Genomic DNA, 20,706 nt, shown 5'->3' with positions numbered 1-20,706 from the left:
TTGATTTGCCAGCCCAAGAGACTCCAGACAGTCCCACTAAATTCTGTTATGATACAACTCTGACAACACACCACCTAAGAAAACACACTGTCATCAAACCACAATATTACAGAATTGTAGTACTTCAGGAATGACAATAGATGCTAGCATGTTGGCATTAGCACTTCATCAAGATCATATTTTATTAGGAGGTCCCTGCTGATTGCCACCCATAGCGATTGATTGATATTATGAAATAATTGTTCATGTCATATTGATCAGACTGTAATTAGGCTGAGAGGGAAAAAAAAGTCTCACCTCAACTTCATACATTTTAGTAGTTCCGTTAGCAAAAAGAACCACAAACTGGTGGCAAAATGGCTACAACGCCTCTGGCATCGCTGACTGATGCATCTAAACAAAATCCAATATTAACACCATCTGTAGTTACATTTGTTAACAAACTACGATCGATATCTCTATAGCTATTTAAAGGCAATATTAGAATAAAACATTATCTTGAAATAAAAGGTTATCCCGTTCTTCAGATTTCCTATGACACTGAATGAATCCATTCAAAGGCCCAAATATCTGCCTACAAAATCTTAAACCCACCTGAATTGCTCATCATGTAATTTTGAAGAAATTGTTAGTGTATTCACATTTCTAAATCCCTCCAAAGATCTAGGTGCAATCTCCTTGAAAATAGAAAAGTATATATTAAAACTCAGGAAGAGCTCAGCCAAAGAACATAAAGACCAGAAGCTTACTCTCATTCCCACTGACAGTACACTCAAAAAACACTTGATAATGAAGATTTGACACAGTTGATGAAAGCTTATCACTGGCTCAAAAAAACAATTTCAAATTAAAACAAAGCTCTTTGAATTGTGTCACATGCAATAAGTGTGATGGTAATTTGACGAATGGGAGACTATCAGGAATGTCATCTTCCTCTTGTTGGAAAACCACACAGACAAAAATTAATTACATTAAAATATAACATTTAAAAGAAATGCCAAATAGCCTGACAGCGTCAGAAAGATATATATTATTCCTCAGTGGCATCATTGTCGAGTGCTTGCATCTTATCTGGTTGTCTATGAAAAACAGATTTTAAAATGTGGTTTGCTCTCTAAACCTCTGCTGGTCAGCGTAGTGTCCTTTTGCTACATTAAACTGGGCTAACTAGTGGCAACAGTCATCTGTTAACCGGACAGGACCTCAGCATGGCTGGCAGCTTTTAGCACAGAAAGTAGGGGTTACCGCAGGTCACCGCGTCCCCCAGGTTCCACCTGGGAGACACTCTGTTTGAGAGGACCCCTCCCCGCCAGGCAGGAGGAGCAGCCCGTCTGTGCAATAACTGTCAATCACAGCAGAGAAACATGAAAGCAGTATTATAGGTACATTCTGACTCAGCCAGACACATCCCAGAGGATCCTGTATGGGCAACAATCCCACCACACATATGAGACTGAGACCTCCTACACTAAAAAAAGATATGAAATGCAGCTATTAGAAAAACATATTCATATTTATAGCTGTGACTGTTTGGAAAGGCACACTAAGCTGTGAAGACTTCCTACTAGAAGCTGGTAGTTTCAGTTCTAAAAGATTTGTTTTAAAGTGACATCCTATAGTCTTGTGTAGTCGATTTCCTTTATTATAGTAATTTATCTTTACTATGTTTCTAAGTGATGGCTGCTCTGTATTGGTCAGCGCAGAACTGAACAAATGAATAAATGAAGAAAACAAGTGATGCACTTATTCATGCACTTGCTGAAAATGCTGCATGGCATGTATGACTATAAACTGAATAATAAATACTTCGTCATTTAACACTAGTTTTGGTTTGGAAAAACTGGTGTTAGTGCTCCTAAAACAACAGGGCCTTATTTATTGAACACTTATAATAATATTATCCATCCGTCCAGTAATTTTTTATTTTTTTCCCCCCTCACAATATTGTTATTGGTCCTAACTCGCTTCTGCATTTTGTAGCTTGACCTTTCACAAATGCTGCACAGTGACTATACTTAGAGGTACACCAATTCCACTTTTTCTCTCCTTAAATACCAATTCTGATACCTAACTCAGGGTATTGGCTGATTTAGCTGAGTACCAATCCAATACCAGTTCACCTTATTCTCTGGAAAAAAAAACAGTGTAACCCACTGAGTGAATTATATATAATTATTAATTATATTACATTTAGAAGCTTTTCAAAACGACGTGGTCACAATTTTATACAGAGCGGGACAGAAACAGTATTTATGTGGACTGGTCACATTTGGGTGTAGTCGACGATACCAATTTAATGTATTAGATCAGATCACTACTTATTTCGACTGACGAGAAAGGCATCACAACTACCCATTATGGGGGAAATGGGCAATATTTGCAGCAATCAATAAATCAACAGACACAAGCGGCAAATTCAATCTAGTAGTTGTGAATTATCTCCTACAAACTGAAGAATGAAAAAGTGTCTCATCTCAAGCCATAGTTTTTTGGAACTGGGAAACAAATGCACATTTGGGTGCAAAGGGAGAAAATACCCTCTACAAAATTTGTGAATTCTCTATAACATATTATACTAAAATATTTTCATGTTATGTGCACAATGTAAAACTAGACTAGACTGTAAGTAATTGTATATGATGATTTTATATATAGAAGTACAGCAATGTTGAATTGAATGCAGAATGAATACTTACAAATCTACGACAGGTACAAACTAAATAGTATTTTTCCTGCTCCATGGGGAATACTACATAATTACTGTACTATGGAGGGCTGACTATTGTAGGAGCCATTTATCGGGAACTAAATTCCTTTTTAATTGTGAATGGACATCTTAGTCAGAACACCAGGTAAATGGCAAACCGATGCTTTATTTTTGCTAAATGTAAATGCTCCTTAGTTTATGAGCAAATCAATACAAAAAGAGATCAGATTCAGTCAACAGAGCACAAATAAACATTTCAAGCAATAGAAAAAAAACAAGAAACACTTTGGTCTAATCTACTGTATGCATGGGAAAGGGAGCCCCCTTCCACCCACTGCACAGACGATGAGACAAACCGCCCCTCAAACCCATCCCTCCATGTCATACACAGCACAAGCCTTGCGAGTTTTAATTAGAAAACCCATGAAGCAAACAAATGCACGGAAACACGAGAGTCCAATACACAAAGGAGAAAATAAATCCGTTGCCACTTTACATCAATATCCATTTCCCTGCATCCTTCACCTCACTGTGGTTTTTGGTGGACACGCTTCGGATTAGATAGCAGATAAATAAACAGTGTGGACAGCGTTTTCAGGAAGAGCACCCTGACCATGTTGTGTCCTCAGCATGTGCAGATCAGAGACTAAGACCAAACATCGCACTGATCGTACAGAGCCGTGCAGCTCCGAGGTTCCTCTCCTCTTCACTGCGCTTCACAGAGAGGCTGTACAGGAGTAACCGCTCTACAATTCAAGGACTCTCTCATTAGAATACAGCTATCAATGTGCGACCTCCACAGATAAATGTCAAAAAGATAGAGGCAGATGTCAGGGAGAGCCTGGCACCAGTCAGTCTGTGAGTTCAAGAAAGAAGTGTTTGCTGTCATGCTTGATAATGTAACAAATGTTGGTCGCAACAAATGTTGTTGGTTTAAAAAGAGAAACATCATTATGCGGCATTCAGACCAAATGCGAATTTAATCCACACAACGCTCTCCTCGTGGGGGTTTTATCGCTGGAGTGTTCACACACACAACGCGAATAAACACAACTCGCCATTACAGCTGTATGAACCCAAAGTAAACATTCTGCTGCGATTAAATAGCAATATACGGATCAAACTGATGCCGAATTAACTACAATATGATGCAGATTTGTTAAACATATGACTTCATGCTTTGTCAGGTCTGCCAGCAAGACAGCAGACAACAACTTCTAAAATGTTTGTTTTCTGAATGGAGTTCGGATCGATCAGGGTTATTCTATGCTAACTTAGTCACAGTAAAGTACAACGATAGGTGGAATAAAGTTACATACGCATGTTTTCTGAACTCACCAGGTAGTTCAACCTCCTCGCTTTCTTTTCTCCCAGCAATGTCCAGTTTTTATATAAAAATGAAGTAGCGCCAAACGAGGCTAACAACACTGGAACCGGATGTGCACGGAATCTAGCTGCTGAGAAGCTCGAGTGAAGATAAATCAATGTTGTAATCCCAAAAACTAAAGTAAAAAGCTAATTTAATAAAAGCAGTTTACTCCGAGCTCCTCCCTCGAGCAAACAGCATAGTTGTCAGAGCATAATACATACATACATACATAGCTGTCTGTGACGGATGGACAATCTCAACGCTTATAGGCTCAGCGTCATGCGAATTTCTCGCTTGAGTTGAAAATATTCAACTTCCTTCATGTTGCCTTCGTGGCGCTTTGCGCCACCAGACAGGAAATCGCAGCTCTACGCATCTTTGCATTGACTTTGTATGTAAACTCACCACCCCGAACGCTCGCTTCGCTTTTGGTCTGAAAGCACCATTATTGTCAGGAAAATGTATAAAATACTAGTGAGGAAAATCTGCCCAACAGGCATGTCGTTCTTTTTTCGTTTTTGCTTTACTAGGTCCCATGTACAGCGAAAGCAACTACTTGCTGTACTGCTACACCATGACTTTGTTCACTGCTCCCTACATGAAGGAAAATCATAGTTTACAGTCGAGTGAGGAAAAGTTGAGACGTCAGACATTCATGAATCGTCATTTTGCATCATAACTGACAAGTGCAGCGTCACATTGCTGATTTTTGTTTTTATCACGTGCCATGGACACAGGGCTTTTCATTACATTGAGGGAATTTCTAAGGGCACTACAAAGAGCATAAATTTACTCACTCAGAATCCAGACACTCAAATAAAATGGTGGACCGTAAATATAGTGCACTATGTAATAAATAGGAAGCGATTTCGGACACGGCCCATATGATCCTGTCATAATTTATGGTGCTTGTTTCTTAGCATTTTCACAGTTAAGTTTATAGAGTAGTAAAGCAATGAAAGCAATTAGGATAAGGATTATTATGAAGGATTATAAGGATAATTGGGATTCTACCTGCTATGTTTATTGTTTAGCAGCAAACCACCAAAGCAAATTCCTTGTATGTGTACACTTGGCAATAAAGCTGATTCTGAGGATAAGAGGACTGTATTTACATGCAGTATCGTGGATGTATGTTTTTGAGAAGAGTGGAAGAAACATTCAGTGTGACACACACACACACACACACAAAGGGAGCCAGAGTTGTGCTGGGTTACCTCAGAAGCCCCCCTGCCCTTTCAGCAGGGCCTCATATGGAGAACCAGGTCTCGGGTCCCCTGGGCACTGATGTCTGCTCTCCACTCGACTCCTCCCAGTCAGCCACGGAGGCTGTGCAGGAACCTGGCCCTCTCACGGCACCCTACAGCCACAAGTCATTCACACCTGGAACAGAGGGAGAGAACTTTGCTCGTCAGGTGAAACACAAACAAGCAAAATGGCAAGGAAAAGCACTCAGTCACTCATGTTGACAAGACTAACATGTCGCCAACACATAACCGACCAGTGTACACATAAGGGACTACAAGACAGCGCATGATACTCTATCAAGAGCTTCTTTGCATCCAAGAGGACTTCGTCCTTCCTCTAAATATCAACTGTGAGAGCAGAAGAGTGACTTTTTTAGACCGCAACAATGCAAACATAATAGTGTAGAAGTAGTGACCATAGAATGATAAATACATATAGCCTGTGGACTATTAAACAAATACACGTTCAAAGAAGACAGCAGTTTTGCCTGGCAATTTAAGAGACCACTGTCCTGTAACAGGAAGGTCTGCAGTTCAATCTCAGCAAATGGCAGGTATGCTTCAAAACCATCCTTGGCTAAGACTCTGAAGCCTGACCTGCAAAGTCAGAAGTCACTCGGGATGACAGAATCAGCTAAAAAGGACTAGAAGGCGAACTGTAACAAAGCACAAAAGCTGGTGAGATTTTCTCTTTACAATTATGAGAGAGAAAACAAAGCATTAAGGCCAGTATGTTGCTGTATACACATTTAATGGGAATTTGATAACTCCGTGCAAAATCTTTAGTAAGAAAAGGAAAACAAATGACTTAGGGACACTTTCGAAATAAACACATGAAAGGTAACAAGACTGTATTCATTAGGGGAGTGAATTCACACAATTCCCAGGTATCAGATGTCTTTTACTAAACATTTTTACACTGTAGGACCTGTGGATTTTTTTTCCCACTCACAAGTCAAGTTAAACACGATTGGCACAACTCAATAAAAAACTGAACACATTCTTTGACATGCTTAGCTCTCTCGTCTTGCCAAGGTAACACAGCGCAATGCCACACAAGTTACTCACAAACGGGCCTACTCGAGGAAGTCGTCCCTAAAATACACACAAGACATCCACAAACCTAAAACTCTGCAAATAAACGTAAAGCACACAACAGCTACATAGACTAGACTCCCCCCCTCCTCCTGAAATCTCAGCGCCTCACTGGACAACTCTTGGCGGACAAAGTAATTCCATGGCGCTTGAAACTCCAGGAACTTTTTTTTTCTTTTTCCTAAAAGAAGTTGTTCCTGTTTCGCCAGAGAGCTGGGGGGGAAGGGAGGACTTCAGCACTTGCATTCATGGAGCGTCGGCCAGCGCAAACAAAGTCTTCCCCGAAGAGGGAGGCACTGGACGGCGGCTGAGAGCGAGAACAACGACGTCGGCCACAAGCACACAAAAAACACACAGAAATGGGCTTCATTTCAGGGCTTTGTCTGTCAATAAAACAATCCAGGCCCTCCTTAGGCAAACGCTCATTTTCAAGTTCTGCTAGCTCCGTTAACAATGTAACAATTAAATCGCTCGGCAGATGATAGGGCTGGCCGACACAATCAGCAGCCGAGGCCTATAATCTCGCTACGCGTTTATAAATCATATCAAACACATTTTTAATAAAGTAAATACAATACCAGCGGTGTGGTACTCCCGAAGAATGCATAACATGCATGCTGCATTGTATCCTTTTTTCATTTTCACGAAGCACGGGCGGTCCTCCAGTATAATGGGGTAAAAACCAATATTTCTCCGCGGGTTTTACACCATGCTGAAAACATCGTGAATAATCCGCTTTTGGTGCTCTGCAAAAAAAAAAAGAATCGGCATTCACGGTTGAAAGGGCGCTCACTGTCTACCAGGCCAGACACGACGTGGGCTTGCTAACCAGCCTTCGGGGACAGAGGCAGAGAAGAACGGATACCGGAGTGAGATGTCCCCGGGAGGAGGACCCGCGTGTGCCCGTTGCCAGGAGGCGAGCTGTGGTAGCGACACTTTCCACCTGGATTTGTATAAAAGAATACTCACCTGGGATGTTAGCTTAATTCCCGTTTCCCTCGGACGACGGATTCTTGACACTTATCAAATCACAACATTATCACGGTAACATTATAAAATAAAAATGTGTCTCCCCCCTTTCGCCCGAGCTTTCCAGTGGTCCAACTCCATTACATCCCAGTCAAGATTTCCTGTCGTCTCTGCTCCCCCCCTCCGTTTCAGCGCGATGGTTTAGCCCGAATTCTAAGTAGCAATTCTAGGTCAGGTCTGTGTGCCAGTGAGAATGTTACTTTCGGACAGCGAGAGACGCAAATGTCCGCTCCATGTCACACGGTAAACACTGCATAACATACATTTATACAGAGAAGACCAAACGCACATAAACTGTGCTTTAAAATGTTGTATTTTTATCTTAGTTGTGGAGTTTTACCCTCGTCTTTGTGGAGACATCAAACTTCCCCATACAGAACTTCGGAGCAGAGTAGCATCAAACTTGTAGATTTTTTGTTTAAAAGTATGCTTCAAATGCACACGTTATGTCGGTATCAGTCAAATCAGATCGTAATATAAGAACTGAAATGATTAAGCTAGTGGATGAATTGATTAACGTTAGCTGATCGACATTAAAATAATCGGCGTCAGGTGATTGCTCCAAAAATGCCAAACTTCGCTAGTTCCAGACAGTTTTCTGCTTTGCTGTGTCTTATGCGATAGTTAACTAAATACCATGAGGTTTTGGACTGTTTGTCCAGACATTTGAAGATGTCGCCTCTGGTTTTAGGAATTTTGATGGGCATTTTTTCAGTAGCCTAATAGTGCAGGCCTGCAGATCAAATGATTAATAAATTAGTCAAAACACAATTGGCAGATTAATATAAAACATAATCGTGAGTTGAAGCCTAGTGTCTGCAGGTATTTAGCCATTTGTGGAATTAACATTCTGGTTATTTCATGTCCAGATGTTTTTCTCCCTTAAGGAAGTTGTCAATTTAGCAGCAGCTGTATTAAAAGGAAGCACTTACATATCTATATCTGCATTTGTATTAAAGGAGTACAGCCATCTAATATTGCACTTCCATAAAGCTGGGGGCTCACAAAAGAAAGAAAAGGGGGGGGGGTAAAGCAGAAAAAGGCTACAATATCCAGGTTTTTCGCTCTGCAGAATGGGTTCCAGAAACACTTGATCCTACATTTCCCATAATGCAACCATTTTTTCATTAGCTCATCTCTGCTTGGTGAAGGTCCATGCCTTCCAAACTCCACACCTCCAGTTTGTGACTCCTGATGACATCACCAGGGGTAATTTTTTTCAAACTTGACAACATTTGTATAACTTCTGATGCTCTGAAAGGAACAGGGCATCAGAAGATATTATAGAAATGTTGTCAGTGTTGCAGAGGCTGAGTACTCCTCACACGTAAACCCACCATTATATATGAAAAATCGGTAGAGTTCCCCTTCAAGACACTTACAAACATATCACTATCGGTTTTTGTACTTTATTGTCAACAAGTAACTTAATTAATCAGATCATTGCAGTGATCATAACCCCCAAATCATACCATTCTTACTGTTGTGCTCACAATGATGCAAAATCATTAGAAGAAAATTCATTTTTATAAAACAAGAATGGTAAAAGAAAGGAGGAAGAAAAAATGTCTTTAATGCAGAGAAGCCCTGTAAGAATTTACATGAATATATCAAGAGACATATAGTTTTACATACATACGACGTATATAGAATTACACACAGTTTAGATATATGAACATCCATACTTATACATGTAGGCCCTACACGTACACAAAAGATGTTTCTCATAATTTGTCCACCCAATTTATATCAACGAGGGGTAGTCGTCACTGATGATGCATTGTGCAATACACTTTAATAGTGCTCAAAGTAGCTAATGACATTAAAAAAATATGCCACCGATGCCACTTGAAAAATAAAATTATGTTCGGTTATAGCGCACACACACACACACACACACACACACACACACACACACACACACACACACACACACACAGACACACTTATCAGAGCCTCAGAGGAAGAGTGAAACATTAAGGACATGCATGAGAGTGGTCCTTCTCAATATTTAATCAAGATACATTTCAAATCTAACCCAAATGTATAATCATGACAACTGGGGATTGAATGAATTGGTGTTTAAGTGCACACATTATTAGTTGGCCTAGTGTGTGTGTGTGTGTGTGTGTGTGTGTGTGTGTGTGTGTGTGTGTGTGTGTGCATTCCTGTACTTCTCTGAGAACAGAAAGTGAAGATGTTTTTTTCAAACTGAGAGCATTCATCTTCAAGAGGCTGTTTGAGGGTGAGGACGAAATCATGAATGTGTATTATATCTTTTGAGTTTTTAAGAGGAGTTGAGTCACTAAATTTAAGTTTGCAACAGGGATTTTTTTGCTCACAGTCTTCAAAATAGCTGGAAATAGGGCCATAGTAAGAGCAGATTTGGAACTGAATACACAGGAAATAGGGATGGCATGCTCAAAAATTGTTTGGGTTGCATGATTTGTGCTCGATACTTTTAGTATCATTTAGGTCTGAAACTACCACTTATTTTCTGTATTGACTAAAGATGCCAATGGCTTTCTCTCAAATAATAATTTGGTCTTTAAATTGTCAGAAAATAGTGTAAAATGTCCATTGCAATGTCCCAGCAGACCAATGGACAGAAATCCCAAGGGGTTTACATTATAGAAGATAAAGTAAACCAATAAATACCGTGATTTTGCTATTTGCTTAAAAAATGACTTGTGTCTTATTACTTAAACTCTTTTAGTCTATGTGAACCTAGTTAGTTATTCGGTTTGTTTGAGATTTGGCTTAAAAGTTTGTTTGTTTGTTTCTTGTTAGGTGTGTGAACGTACCACATGTCTCTCGGCATATCTCGAACTGTAGAGCATCAGCAACACTGAAGCCTTTTATAATGAGCAGTGGGATGACATACTGTAGGACACACTTTCATGGGATGAGAGCTGCATATTTGTGACTTTTGACAAGCAGACCACGGCTACATGGGACATGTTTGTGCATGCTAGCAGAGATCAGTGACACACCACAAAGCTCTGTCTCTCTTTCTGTGTGTGTGTGTGTGTGGGAACACACACACACACACACACCTTCCTCTCTGGTTCTGTGTGTGTAAGTAAGTGTGTGGGTGTGTGCATGTGTGTATGATAAACCCCACTGGTGGAGTAACAGTAAACTGGCAGTATTCCCAGACTGGGTTGCATTAGACATGCACACTAGCAAAGCTCTTCAGGTCTATGTTCTGGCTATCCTCCAGCATGAGTAACCCAGAATAGTTTGGAAATGGTAAAACAAAATCCAGATTCTGCCCAATGTTACATTAGAACAATGCTGTGTGTGTGTTTGCCCATCTGTCTGCCTGCATGCATGGGTGTGTGTGCATCATCTGTCTGTGTTCTGTGTGTGTGTGTGTGTTTAAGAAGGACACCAACATTGACTGTTCACTTATCCTATTACCATCTGCATTATTTAAAGCTTCGATAAACAGTCTCATGCTGGGGAGACACACTGTAGACGCAGAGAAGAGGGATGAGGTGAGATACGTTTGATTGATAAAGACACTAACTCTGTTAGTTAAACAGACACACATCTTGCCAGTCAAAGTGGGAAGACTGGGATGCACGGTGGCTTCGTGGGAATGGGGGGGTGTATCGTATCTTTAGGGCTCGTATGTTGGCCTACAGCAGGATGTGCTGGTCGGATTCAGGTTTGTTCATTAACAGGCCTGCGAAGAACGCCAGGACTGGCTGGGTTATCAAAATACTGAGACAGTGAGCTCACTCACACAGCGGTGAGGTCACTTACCAGAGTGTGGCAGCCTGACCAATCATCAGTCTGCCTATTATCATGGTATGCAGTGTTGCTATGAGTAACAGAGGCAAGCACTGCCTCGCAGATCTCTAATGATGGTTGATGCACTGAGATGCGACCACTTGGCTTATTCTGTTTCACTGTATTCTCCTCACTTTCACCACCGGCTCTGCTCTTTTCTATATAATCTTGTCTCTCTTTGCTTTGGCCTAGCTGAAGTTGAACTTTAAGACATAAAAATTTAATTCAGTTGTAAGTTTTAACATCATTTCCTCCCTTCTGCCCTCCTTCTCTCCTCCTCCTCTTGTTTACTGTCCCCTGCAGCAGTGTTTTCTGACTCTTCCCCGTGGCAGGTGAGTGTAAACAAGCCCGAGGACTGAAACAATGTTAATTAACCGATCATTAACGAGTCATGGCAGACCCCGGAGATCTAAGCAGTTGCCCACCCACCTGTGTCTCACCATTTCACTAACTGGACTGTTAATGACTAATCAGAGGCAAGAGTGATTAGATCGCCTCCTAACGAGAAGGATTTATGATTGCATGAGTCTGTTGTGCTTATATGGCTGAGGCCTTTACGGCAAAAACAGGAACTGAGCTGCAGTTCCCGAAGAGGGAACAGAAGTGTTATAAGCTGAATGCACTTAAAGTATCAAAGGTAAAAGTACACAGACAGATTATTACATTATAAGATTGTTAATACTGATGCATCAATGTGTAAGTAACATATTACTGTTGTAGCTGGTCGAGGTGGAACTAGTTTTAACGTTATGTATGGTTTGGTAGTTTAGTCAGTGGCTACCAACATAGGGGTGAGGCCCCTCGAAGGATAAATCTGAGCAGTCGTGAGATGATTAATGCAGAGGAAAGGAAAACAATAAGAAAAGTCCTGTTACACAAATAGTTATTTTTTGCACTCAAACAACTATTTGTCTTAAACCATTTGAGTTTTGGAGAGAAAATGTCTATTTGGTGAAACTGCTCATAGACATCTGAAACAGCAGCCCTGCAGCCCTGTCTCCTAGAAAGTACCTTTATATACCAATTAGCAGCAAAATATGTTTTGATGGAAACATAGTACTGGCTGGATTACATTGTCTATTAACATAATGAGGAAATGTTGATACTGGACATATCAGTAAAATGATAACTGACAACGCGCTTTATTGGTTTTCCTTCTTCAGTACAGTATCAACTTATTGTACCTACAGCATGATTAAACATTTTAATTCTTATGTTTAAGTACTACACTTGGTTAAGGTAAGGGAAAGATCGTGATCTAATACAGTTCACAAAGTCTACAATGACTGGAATCACAAGACACAATGTTTACATTGTTACCATTTTACCACGATCTTTCCCTGACCTTAATCAAAGTGCTTTTGTTGCCTAAACCTAACCTCAGATGGAAATCAGGATGTGAACCTGGTCTCTGGTGTCACAGTCCTGCATTTTTTACGCCTGCCATCCACCCTGACCACCTCCTTGTGGCGCCAGTTTGGTTCATAAATGCAACGCTTCATTCTCTGAAAGGCTGCCTGTGAACACGATCCAGGCAGCGATTACATTTGTCAGCACAACATAATTGGGAAAACAATTTGGTAATATATAAACGTAATTTCCAGGAGAAAGGGTTGTTGGAGACGTGACAACGGGCCCTGAGTAAAGTTTTTCACAAGCCAAACCACTCGTTTATTCGATAAAAATTAATTATATTTTATCATATGTTTTATAATGTAACATCTTAATCATTGTAATTGAATAAATGTGGTGGAGTAAGAAGCACAATATTTCCCTATATATTTTAGTGGAGTGGAAATATAAAGTAGCCGAAAATGGAAATACTTAGGTAAAGTACAAGTACTTCCTAACTGTACTTGAATATATGTACTTACTTACTTTCCACCTCTGCTCAGGTCTCGCAAGGGCTAGCAGACATAGGGGATGTATATGACAGTAGTTGTGTACCCACCTTCAAACGCCACCCAAACCCTGGCTCATTGAGCTTATTCTCTTCCTCTTCCTATCTTTGTGTATGAATGCCTACAGAGAGGAAACGGTAGATGCAGACATTCCACAACCCATATTCCCCTTCACTCTATCTTGTTGCCATGGGAACCGAAGCAGACGGGAGACAGGTTCATATCGGCCTCCCTCAGGTCTCCAGTCACAGTCTCCTTCTCTCTCTCTCTCTCTCTGTGCTGTCAGAGGCGGCTGCTCCTGTGTGGGCCACTGATACTCGCTGATTAAAGGAAGTTATAATTTGATTTTCTCAGCAGGCGCCGTTTAATAGAGCAGTTTAACTAAAGCTGTGCCATCCCCAGGGCTTATGGAAGGAGAGGGAGAGAAAGAAAGAAAGAGAGATATCTGGAGAGAGAGAGGGAGAGAGTGGGTGAGAGAGAGAGAGAGAGAGAGGGATAGAGAGAGTCGCGCTAATCCCAAACACTGAGCAATCACCCCACCACTAAACTCTCCCACTCATTCTCCCATTCTAATTCTGTTTGCCTATTTTACCATCTCTCTCTCTCTCTCTCTCCCTCCATGCCTCTGTCTCTCTCTCTCTGTTTCTCCTGCACTTCCTCCGCCTATTAATCCATGCTTCCCTCTCCTCTCCTATCCTCTCCCTCCTCCCATCATTCCTTCCTCCCTCTTTTTAGTGAGGCAAACATGGGAGGGCTGGCTTCTCTATGTACAAGGTAGCTGAATTACTGGCCCATTGTGATAATAGCGTTTAATTATCCTCTCAGCTAAAATCAGCCCCATCACTCTGCTTCTCTTCCCTAACCCGCTTCCCTTCCCTTCCCGCTCCCCCCCATCCCCTCCTCCCCCACCACCCGTCTGTGGTGTGTCTAATACTTCCCCTTACCGCCCTCTCCCCCCGCCCCCCTCCATGCATCTCTCTTCTTCTCTATCCAGCCGCCACCGCCACTCCCCCGCCCTGTTCTCCAGCTATTTCAGACCCATTTAGCGGGATAAGCATCTTGAGACAGACAGAGGGGTTTTTGCTCTCTTTCAGAGAGAAGCGAGGAGAGGATATGGAGACTGGCATCCCTGTGCCCGCCTCAGAATACCAAACAGGGGCCCAGGCATCTTAATATGCAGCGTGGGACAGAGGCTGAGATCAAAGAGAGGCACAGACAGACAGAGAGATGGGTTGGGGGGGTGGGAGGGTGGGTTTGGGGTGGTGGGGGACAGAGACAGAGAGAGGAGGAGAGAGGCAAAGATGGAGAGAGAGGTGAGAAAGGGAGGGAGTGAGTCCTCTCATTTCTCCTCATCTGAGCATCCTTTCCTTCACATCATCATTTCTGCTCTGCTCTCCTGCGTCACTCCCTTGACCCTAAGAAAAATCGACAGCTTAATTACCACAATCTGCATGCCTGCCCATGCATTGATGTGTTTTTTGTTCAAATGCGTGGATGGTGGAGGGAATATATATGTGCTTGCGTCTTTTTCTGTTTCACCCTTGTTTGTGCATAGTGACTGGGGGGGGGGGTTGGATGGTGGCTCTACCTCTGCCACCTACCCAGCCCCTCTATCTCCTCAGTCAATTAAGATCGTGAGTAGCTGTCCCTGAAGCGTTGTAGACAGGCTAAATGAAAAGGCAGTGGATGTGAAATATGAATCATTAGAATACTGCAAGGACGGGCTGGGGGGGAGGGAGGCAAGAGGGAGGGAGGGAGGCAAGAGGGAGGGAGGGAGGGTCTGGTAGAGAGATAAGGAAAAAAAAGGAATGGAAGAGAAAGGGAGAGGAAGAATGAGAGAGCAGATAATAAAAGATTAACGTCACGCCTCTCAGAGTGGTGGAATTTCAAAACCCTCCAGATCAAATTATTTATCCCTGTCTATAAAGGCAGAGGAAGAGAGGGAAAGAGAGGAAGATCAGGAATAAGAGGGCTGCTGGAGGGAAACAGAACGAGTGAGGAGAGGGAAATGGAGTAGAATGGGAGAATGGCACGAAGACCTCTCTCAGTCTCTTTGATGACGATGCTGACAACAAAACAAATACACCGTGTGTGTGTTTGTGTGTGCGTTTTTTGTGTGTGTGTGTTGGTTCAAAAAAGAGGGAGAGAGAGAGAGAGAGAGAGAGAAAGTGCAGGCAGATGTCTGCATTCACTCTGTGGGAGGCTCAAGGCTGTTTGCCGAGGACGGAGAGACAAGAGAGGGAAAAGAGAAAAAGAAAGAGAGACGGAGAGAGACAGAGAGGGTAGGATTAAATGAAACCTGTTTCCCTTTGATTCTTCACTAATTTGCAGTGAGATGAAGAGCACAGAGAACAAACCACCTACGCAGCACAGCGCCACACCAAACCACACACATGCACACATACACACATCTCTTCCCTAAGTCTCAATAGAGTTCACTCGGGCACGCTGACACACACACACACACACACACACACACACACACAGACACACACACACACACACACACACAGACACACAGTTACAATCATTTGTAGTTCACTGCCTTGTGCCCTTCTACCCAATGACATTGACATTTCTCTACATGGGCTGTGTAACCCCTGCTTGACTTCAGCTTTCCTCTATTTTAATTTCCCGCTCCTCCCCGTGCTCTCAACTGTATTTTCCGCTATCATCCTCTACATTTTCTTTTTTAATTTTATTTAAGTGAGAAGCATTATACCGCCGCCAATACTCAAGAATACCAGAAGACTGTGTTGCTCAGATACACATTGACTAAACACTTGTGTGCACACATGCACGCACAGGCGCAAAGTCCTTCCTCATTAGCCCTGATTCCCCCTGAGTGACATCTTTAACAAAAGGATGCAGCCTCTGCCGCCATGGCAACAGCCTCCTCCATCTCTATGCAGTGCTTCAGACTGTTTACATGATGGTATCTCACTCTCTTCTTCTCTTCTCACTCCATCGCTCTCTCTATCAGCTTCCTGCACTTTTTCACTCTTGTTGCCCCCCCCCCTTTCCCCTATTTCTCACTCTATTTGTCTCTCTCGTCACAATTTTTCTTACTCCTCTGTCTCAAGCTCCCTTTTCTTTCTCTGGTGCCTCTCGCCTAATGCCTTGCTGCTGGGTTTCCAAACCCTTAAGGACAATACAGTAGAGACCACCTGCTTGCCAATCAGAAAAGTATATGTAGGTCTAAGGAAGATAGAGGGGGGCAAAAAGAGAAAAAGAAAGAGAGTAACACAGATGAGTGTATGCATTTGAAAAAGTGTGTGTGTGTGTGTGTGTGTGTGTGTGTGTGTGACCATGCATGTGTGTGTGTGTGGGTGAAATAGAGTGTGAGGAGCTTCCAGGAGACTCTGATATCTAGGCCACGGGAGTCCAAGGCAGCCAGTGTGTCTGGTGTCACAGCAAATAAACTGTCAGCTGTACACCACCTGCCTGCCCAAACATGCTCGCACACACACAAACACAAACACACACGCACACACACACACACACACACACACACACACACAAAAAACCAAAGTCTGAGAAGAAGAGACTAAGAATAGAACACCCCGGAGAGTGTTTCTCCCTCCACCTCCTCTTCCCTCTGTCTGCTCTCCTCCTGCCACCGTCAGCGGTGTTTCGCAAGTGGCCTCCAACACGATTGGAATCTTTTCTGTCTTCCACCCTTTCCCCAGAGCTCAGCCCAGCCCTTCTCTCCCACAGCGAAATGAGTCACCTGCACTCCTTCGCTCCTCTCCGCTTCTCTAGGTATACGGTAGCTGCTAAGGCTAAGGAAAAGGCAAAGCAGGAGGACGTCATCTGCAGCCCCCGGGTGTGTTCTGCTTTTATTGACAGAGGCGGAGGGAGGAAAGGGATGCGAAGTGGTGAAAACACAGGAGAGGCGCTTCTGAAGCGGGATTCAATCGGAGGCCAGCAGGGGTTTGTGTGGTTTCAGAGGCCTGAACCACTAAACCATCTCTGGGGAGGATTTTCAGGGCCTGTATGCTCATTAATGTGTGCAACCTGGAGATATTAGACAAGATGGAGCAGTTTCAGCACAAGGAGTGGTTATGCCATCTGTAGCATCTAAATCCACATAATACTTACGCCGTGTGTGTGTGTGTCTGTGTGTGTGTGTGTGTGTGGGCACGTATACAGAGAGATGTGTGAGTGCTTGCTTACATTCTGTGTGAGTGTATTTATGTATGTGTATGTGTGTGTGTGTGTGTGTGTGGGTGTTTGTGTGTGTGGTATGCTGCTCTCAGTCTGGTCCCTCTGTTTCTCTGCTGTCTGTGGCCTCCTCTTCCCCATGAATACTAATGTGCTTCAAACCCCAGAGATCAACCCTCCTCCCTTTCCCTTCACTCCCTCCCTCCTTCGCCAGCCTCCCTCCCTCCCTCTCTCCATCTCTGCCTTCCTTTGCCACAGTCTTCATTTATTTCTTCGCCCCCTTTACCTTTCAACTTCCCCTCTCTTTCATGTACCCTTTGCACCCCATCTTTTTCTCCTCCCAAAACGCCCTCCCTCGCTTCCTCTTTCCCTGCCTTATTTCCTCATCCTTCCCTCCCTCTTCCTTTTGCCTTCCCTTCCCTCCCCTTCATTTCTAGCTCTTTACTTCCTCTTCTTTTCACCTTCTCCTCTCTCTGTTCTCCTCACCTCTCAGCCTTTCCTTCCCTTCATTTCACGTTACATCGCACAACTCTTCTCCTTTTAACATCACCTCTTCACTAAGCATTTCTCTCCTTGGCTCTCCTCATCCTTGTTTCCTTTCTTGTTTCCCTTCCTTTCCTTTCCTCTCCTCTCCTAACCTCTTTTTCCTCACCTCTCCTCTCTCATTTCCTTTCCCCTCCCCTCTTTTTCTCCCCTCTCCCCTCATGCCCTCTACCCCCTCCCCTTTCTCACCTCAGCTCTCAATCTTCTCTCTCCTTTCTGCCTCGTCCCCTCTGTTCTTTACAGTACACCTCCTCGAGAGGACATGTAAATGAGGTCAGCACAGTCGAGTACATCAGCCGCATCACTCAGGTATGAGCGTAGGTGTGCACCGACGCATACGTGCACAAATTAAACATGTAAGTCCATGACTCTGTGTGTGTGTGTGTATTCATTACGTGTTGCTGTGTGTGGTGCGTTCCAGCCCTAATAAAGAATTTCCTCTCTTAATCTGTATACCAGTGAACCAAGTGCTCCAATTACATAAACGCCTTCACCCCAATACATTTTGACATCCCGAACATTTTTCACAGCCTAATTCATTTATAACTGCATCCCATTTCTTGGCCTCCTTTTCGTTCTTTTTTTTCCACCACACGCCCTGGAAACAGATGATGAGCAGGGGTGAAGGGATGAAAGGAGCTTTCACTTCCTTGTGTTATAAGGAGGCTGCTACTCTTCGGTAGCCTACTGCTGCTGACTGCACGTTCTGAAAACTTTACTGCTTTCCCACATACACACGCAAAGGATGAGTGTGGAAATAAAACCCTGTGACTGCCAACAGCAGAGAGAGCATTTGTGAGAATGTAAGTGAGAGAGAGATAGAGAGAGATGGGGGAGTGAGTTAAAAGGGAAGAAAATGGGAGGAGATGAGGAGGAGAGTTGTAGTTTGGTAATTCAGAATAGAAAGTTTTTAGGAGTAAATCCTCGTTGTGTGTTCATCATTACCAGTCAGTTTAGCTTGTATTTTTTGTGTGTGTTCGTTTGTTCAGCGGCCACAGTGGTGAATAATGGAGCCAGAGAAGAGGAATTCTGCAGGAATCCATCTCAGTCTGCAGTCTTTCTGAGGTGGAGCTGTGAGCAGGCAGAAGCAGAAAGCAACAGGCTACTGGAGATTGACCCGGTGCCATGCACACACACACACACACACACACACACACACACACATTCTTAGGACAATAACTGCCTCTACTGGGGAGAAAAAACATAATATGACAACACTCAAGCACACAGGGAAATGTATGCAAGCACCCACCCACAGATTTGGGCTCCACACACACACACACACAAACACGCATAAATAGCAGAAACGGGATACACACAGATTGTTAGTAAACAGATTAAATTGGAGAAGCTATTCACACTGGCATGCATGCAGAGACACACACAGACAAATATGCAGATGCACATATGAGCGTCCGTGTGCATGCACGTGCATACAATTCACACTGCAGGACCACTTCAGGTTTCATCATCTTCTTTTCCTTTTTTTTTTTGCTTTCTTTCTCTTGAGAGCAGGGGGGGGGGAGGGGGGGTGTCTCATTCCCTCTCTTTTGTTGCTGCTGGGGAGAGAGAGCACATATCCATACAGAACACTCTCTCCAGCCCCATTCACACCCACACACACCGCTCCCTCCCTCCCTCCTCTCCTCTCCTCTCCACTCCTCTCCTCTCCACACACACACACACACACACACACACACACACACACACATCCACAAAGATACAACATCAAAGACAACGCCGAAGGATTATTTCAGCCACACACTGGCTCCTCAATCCGGGTCTGTACCTCTCGTGGAACCCCCCTCTCGCCTGGCTGCACTTGGTACGGCCCAAGCATTCCTGCCAAGTAGCTTTCACACATGGAGGGGAAGCTTGTCTCAAGCAATTGCTGACAAGCTACAAACAAGACAGCCTCCTTTTCCCTCTCTCCCCTTTTTCCCCTCTCACTCTGTCTCTCTCCCTCTCTCTCTTTCTCTCATCCACTTCAACCCTGGTCTGCTCTGCTCCCACTCGTCCTCACTCCTTCCACTTTCCACCCTCTCCATCCCCCTTTCTTTTTCCTCCTCTCCCCTGTCCTCTCTCCTTCTCTCTAATCCCCCCCCCCCCTCTCTGAGAATGTGGGGGCCCCACTAGCATAAATTGTCAGCTGTTCCTGGGCGTACTCTCCATGGCTCCCTAAACTCACATAAGCGCACATATGCAGTCTCTGGTGGGACAAGGGTAACCCAAGTAAGCCCTGTTGGGTATGAGTCTGAAAAAGTATACCAAGGCCCCGATTAATGCTGGAGCGTGAAGACACTGATAGTTTTACTCTGTAATGCTCTGCAACAGACTGCTGAGACTAATGGCATTACAGCGTTAACATCAACACACTTTCTTTTTTTCTTTTTAATTCATTAATGTAAATGCAGAGTCTTCATAAGCAGTGCAATACCAGTAATATCTCCTCTGTGTATTGATCACTCACAAGGGCCACCCAGCATTGACCGTTTGAGAGTTAAGAGTGCTTAAACCACAATCATTAACCTTTTTTTTCACAGTTTTTATAATTATCAGAATCAGAATCAGAAGGAGCTTTATTGCCAAGTAACGTTTTACACATACAAGGAATTTGCTGATTTGGTGATAAGGTGCTACACGTAGACAAACATACAGTCAACATAAATAAATGTAGAAATATATAAATATGGAATGGAAGATTATCACAGCAATGCCTGCTTTTAGGGCTATTTAAATGTAATGTATTAATTATAAAGGTAATTTATATTTTATATTTACACCTAACATGAAGTCACAAAAAGGTTTCCACTCACAAAATGACGACATCATTCTAACACTTTGGTCAACATT

General features: G+C 43.2%; 1 protein-coding gene across 3 annotated transcripts in view; it reads right to left on the bottom strand.

Annotated features, from left to right (window-relative positions):
- bcl9 (BCL9 transcription coactivator) overlaps positions 1-7,541 on the bottom strand; it is a 30,469-nt gene extending 22,928 nt beyond the window's left edge. Inside the window, exons 1-2 of one of the 3 annotated variants that reach the window (XM_038720671.1) lie at positions 7,388-7,541; positions 5,294-5,459 (exon numbers count right to left, since the gene is read on the bottom strand). The gene's annotated coding sequence lies outside the window, so the exon portion shown is untranslated. Of the gene's footprint in view, positions 1-5,293; positions 5,460-6,391; positions 6,565-6,996; positions 7,306-7,387 lie in introns of those variants that run through there. The other 2 variants (XM_038720670.1, XM_038720672.1) reach the window with 2 other exon arrangements.
- Positions 7,542-20,706: the final 13,165 nt, after the last annotated feature.

Source organism: Micropterus salmoides, unplaced genomic scaffold (assembly GCF_014851395.1).
Source record: "Micropterus salmoides isolate LMB-PRFRI ecotype aquatic unplaced genomic scaffold, ASM1485139v1 Ms_hic_scaffold_15, whole genome shotgun sequence".
Classification (NCBI taxonomy): domain Eukaryota; kingdom Metazoa; phylum Chordata; class Actinopteri; order Centrarchiformes; family Centrarchidae; genus Micropterus; species Micropterus salmoides.
Note: the sequence above shows the minus strand (reverse complement) of the source record. Positions and strands in the feature narration are given on the sequence as shown.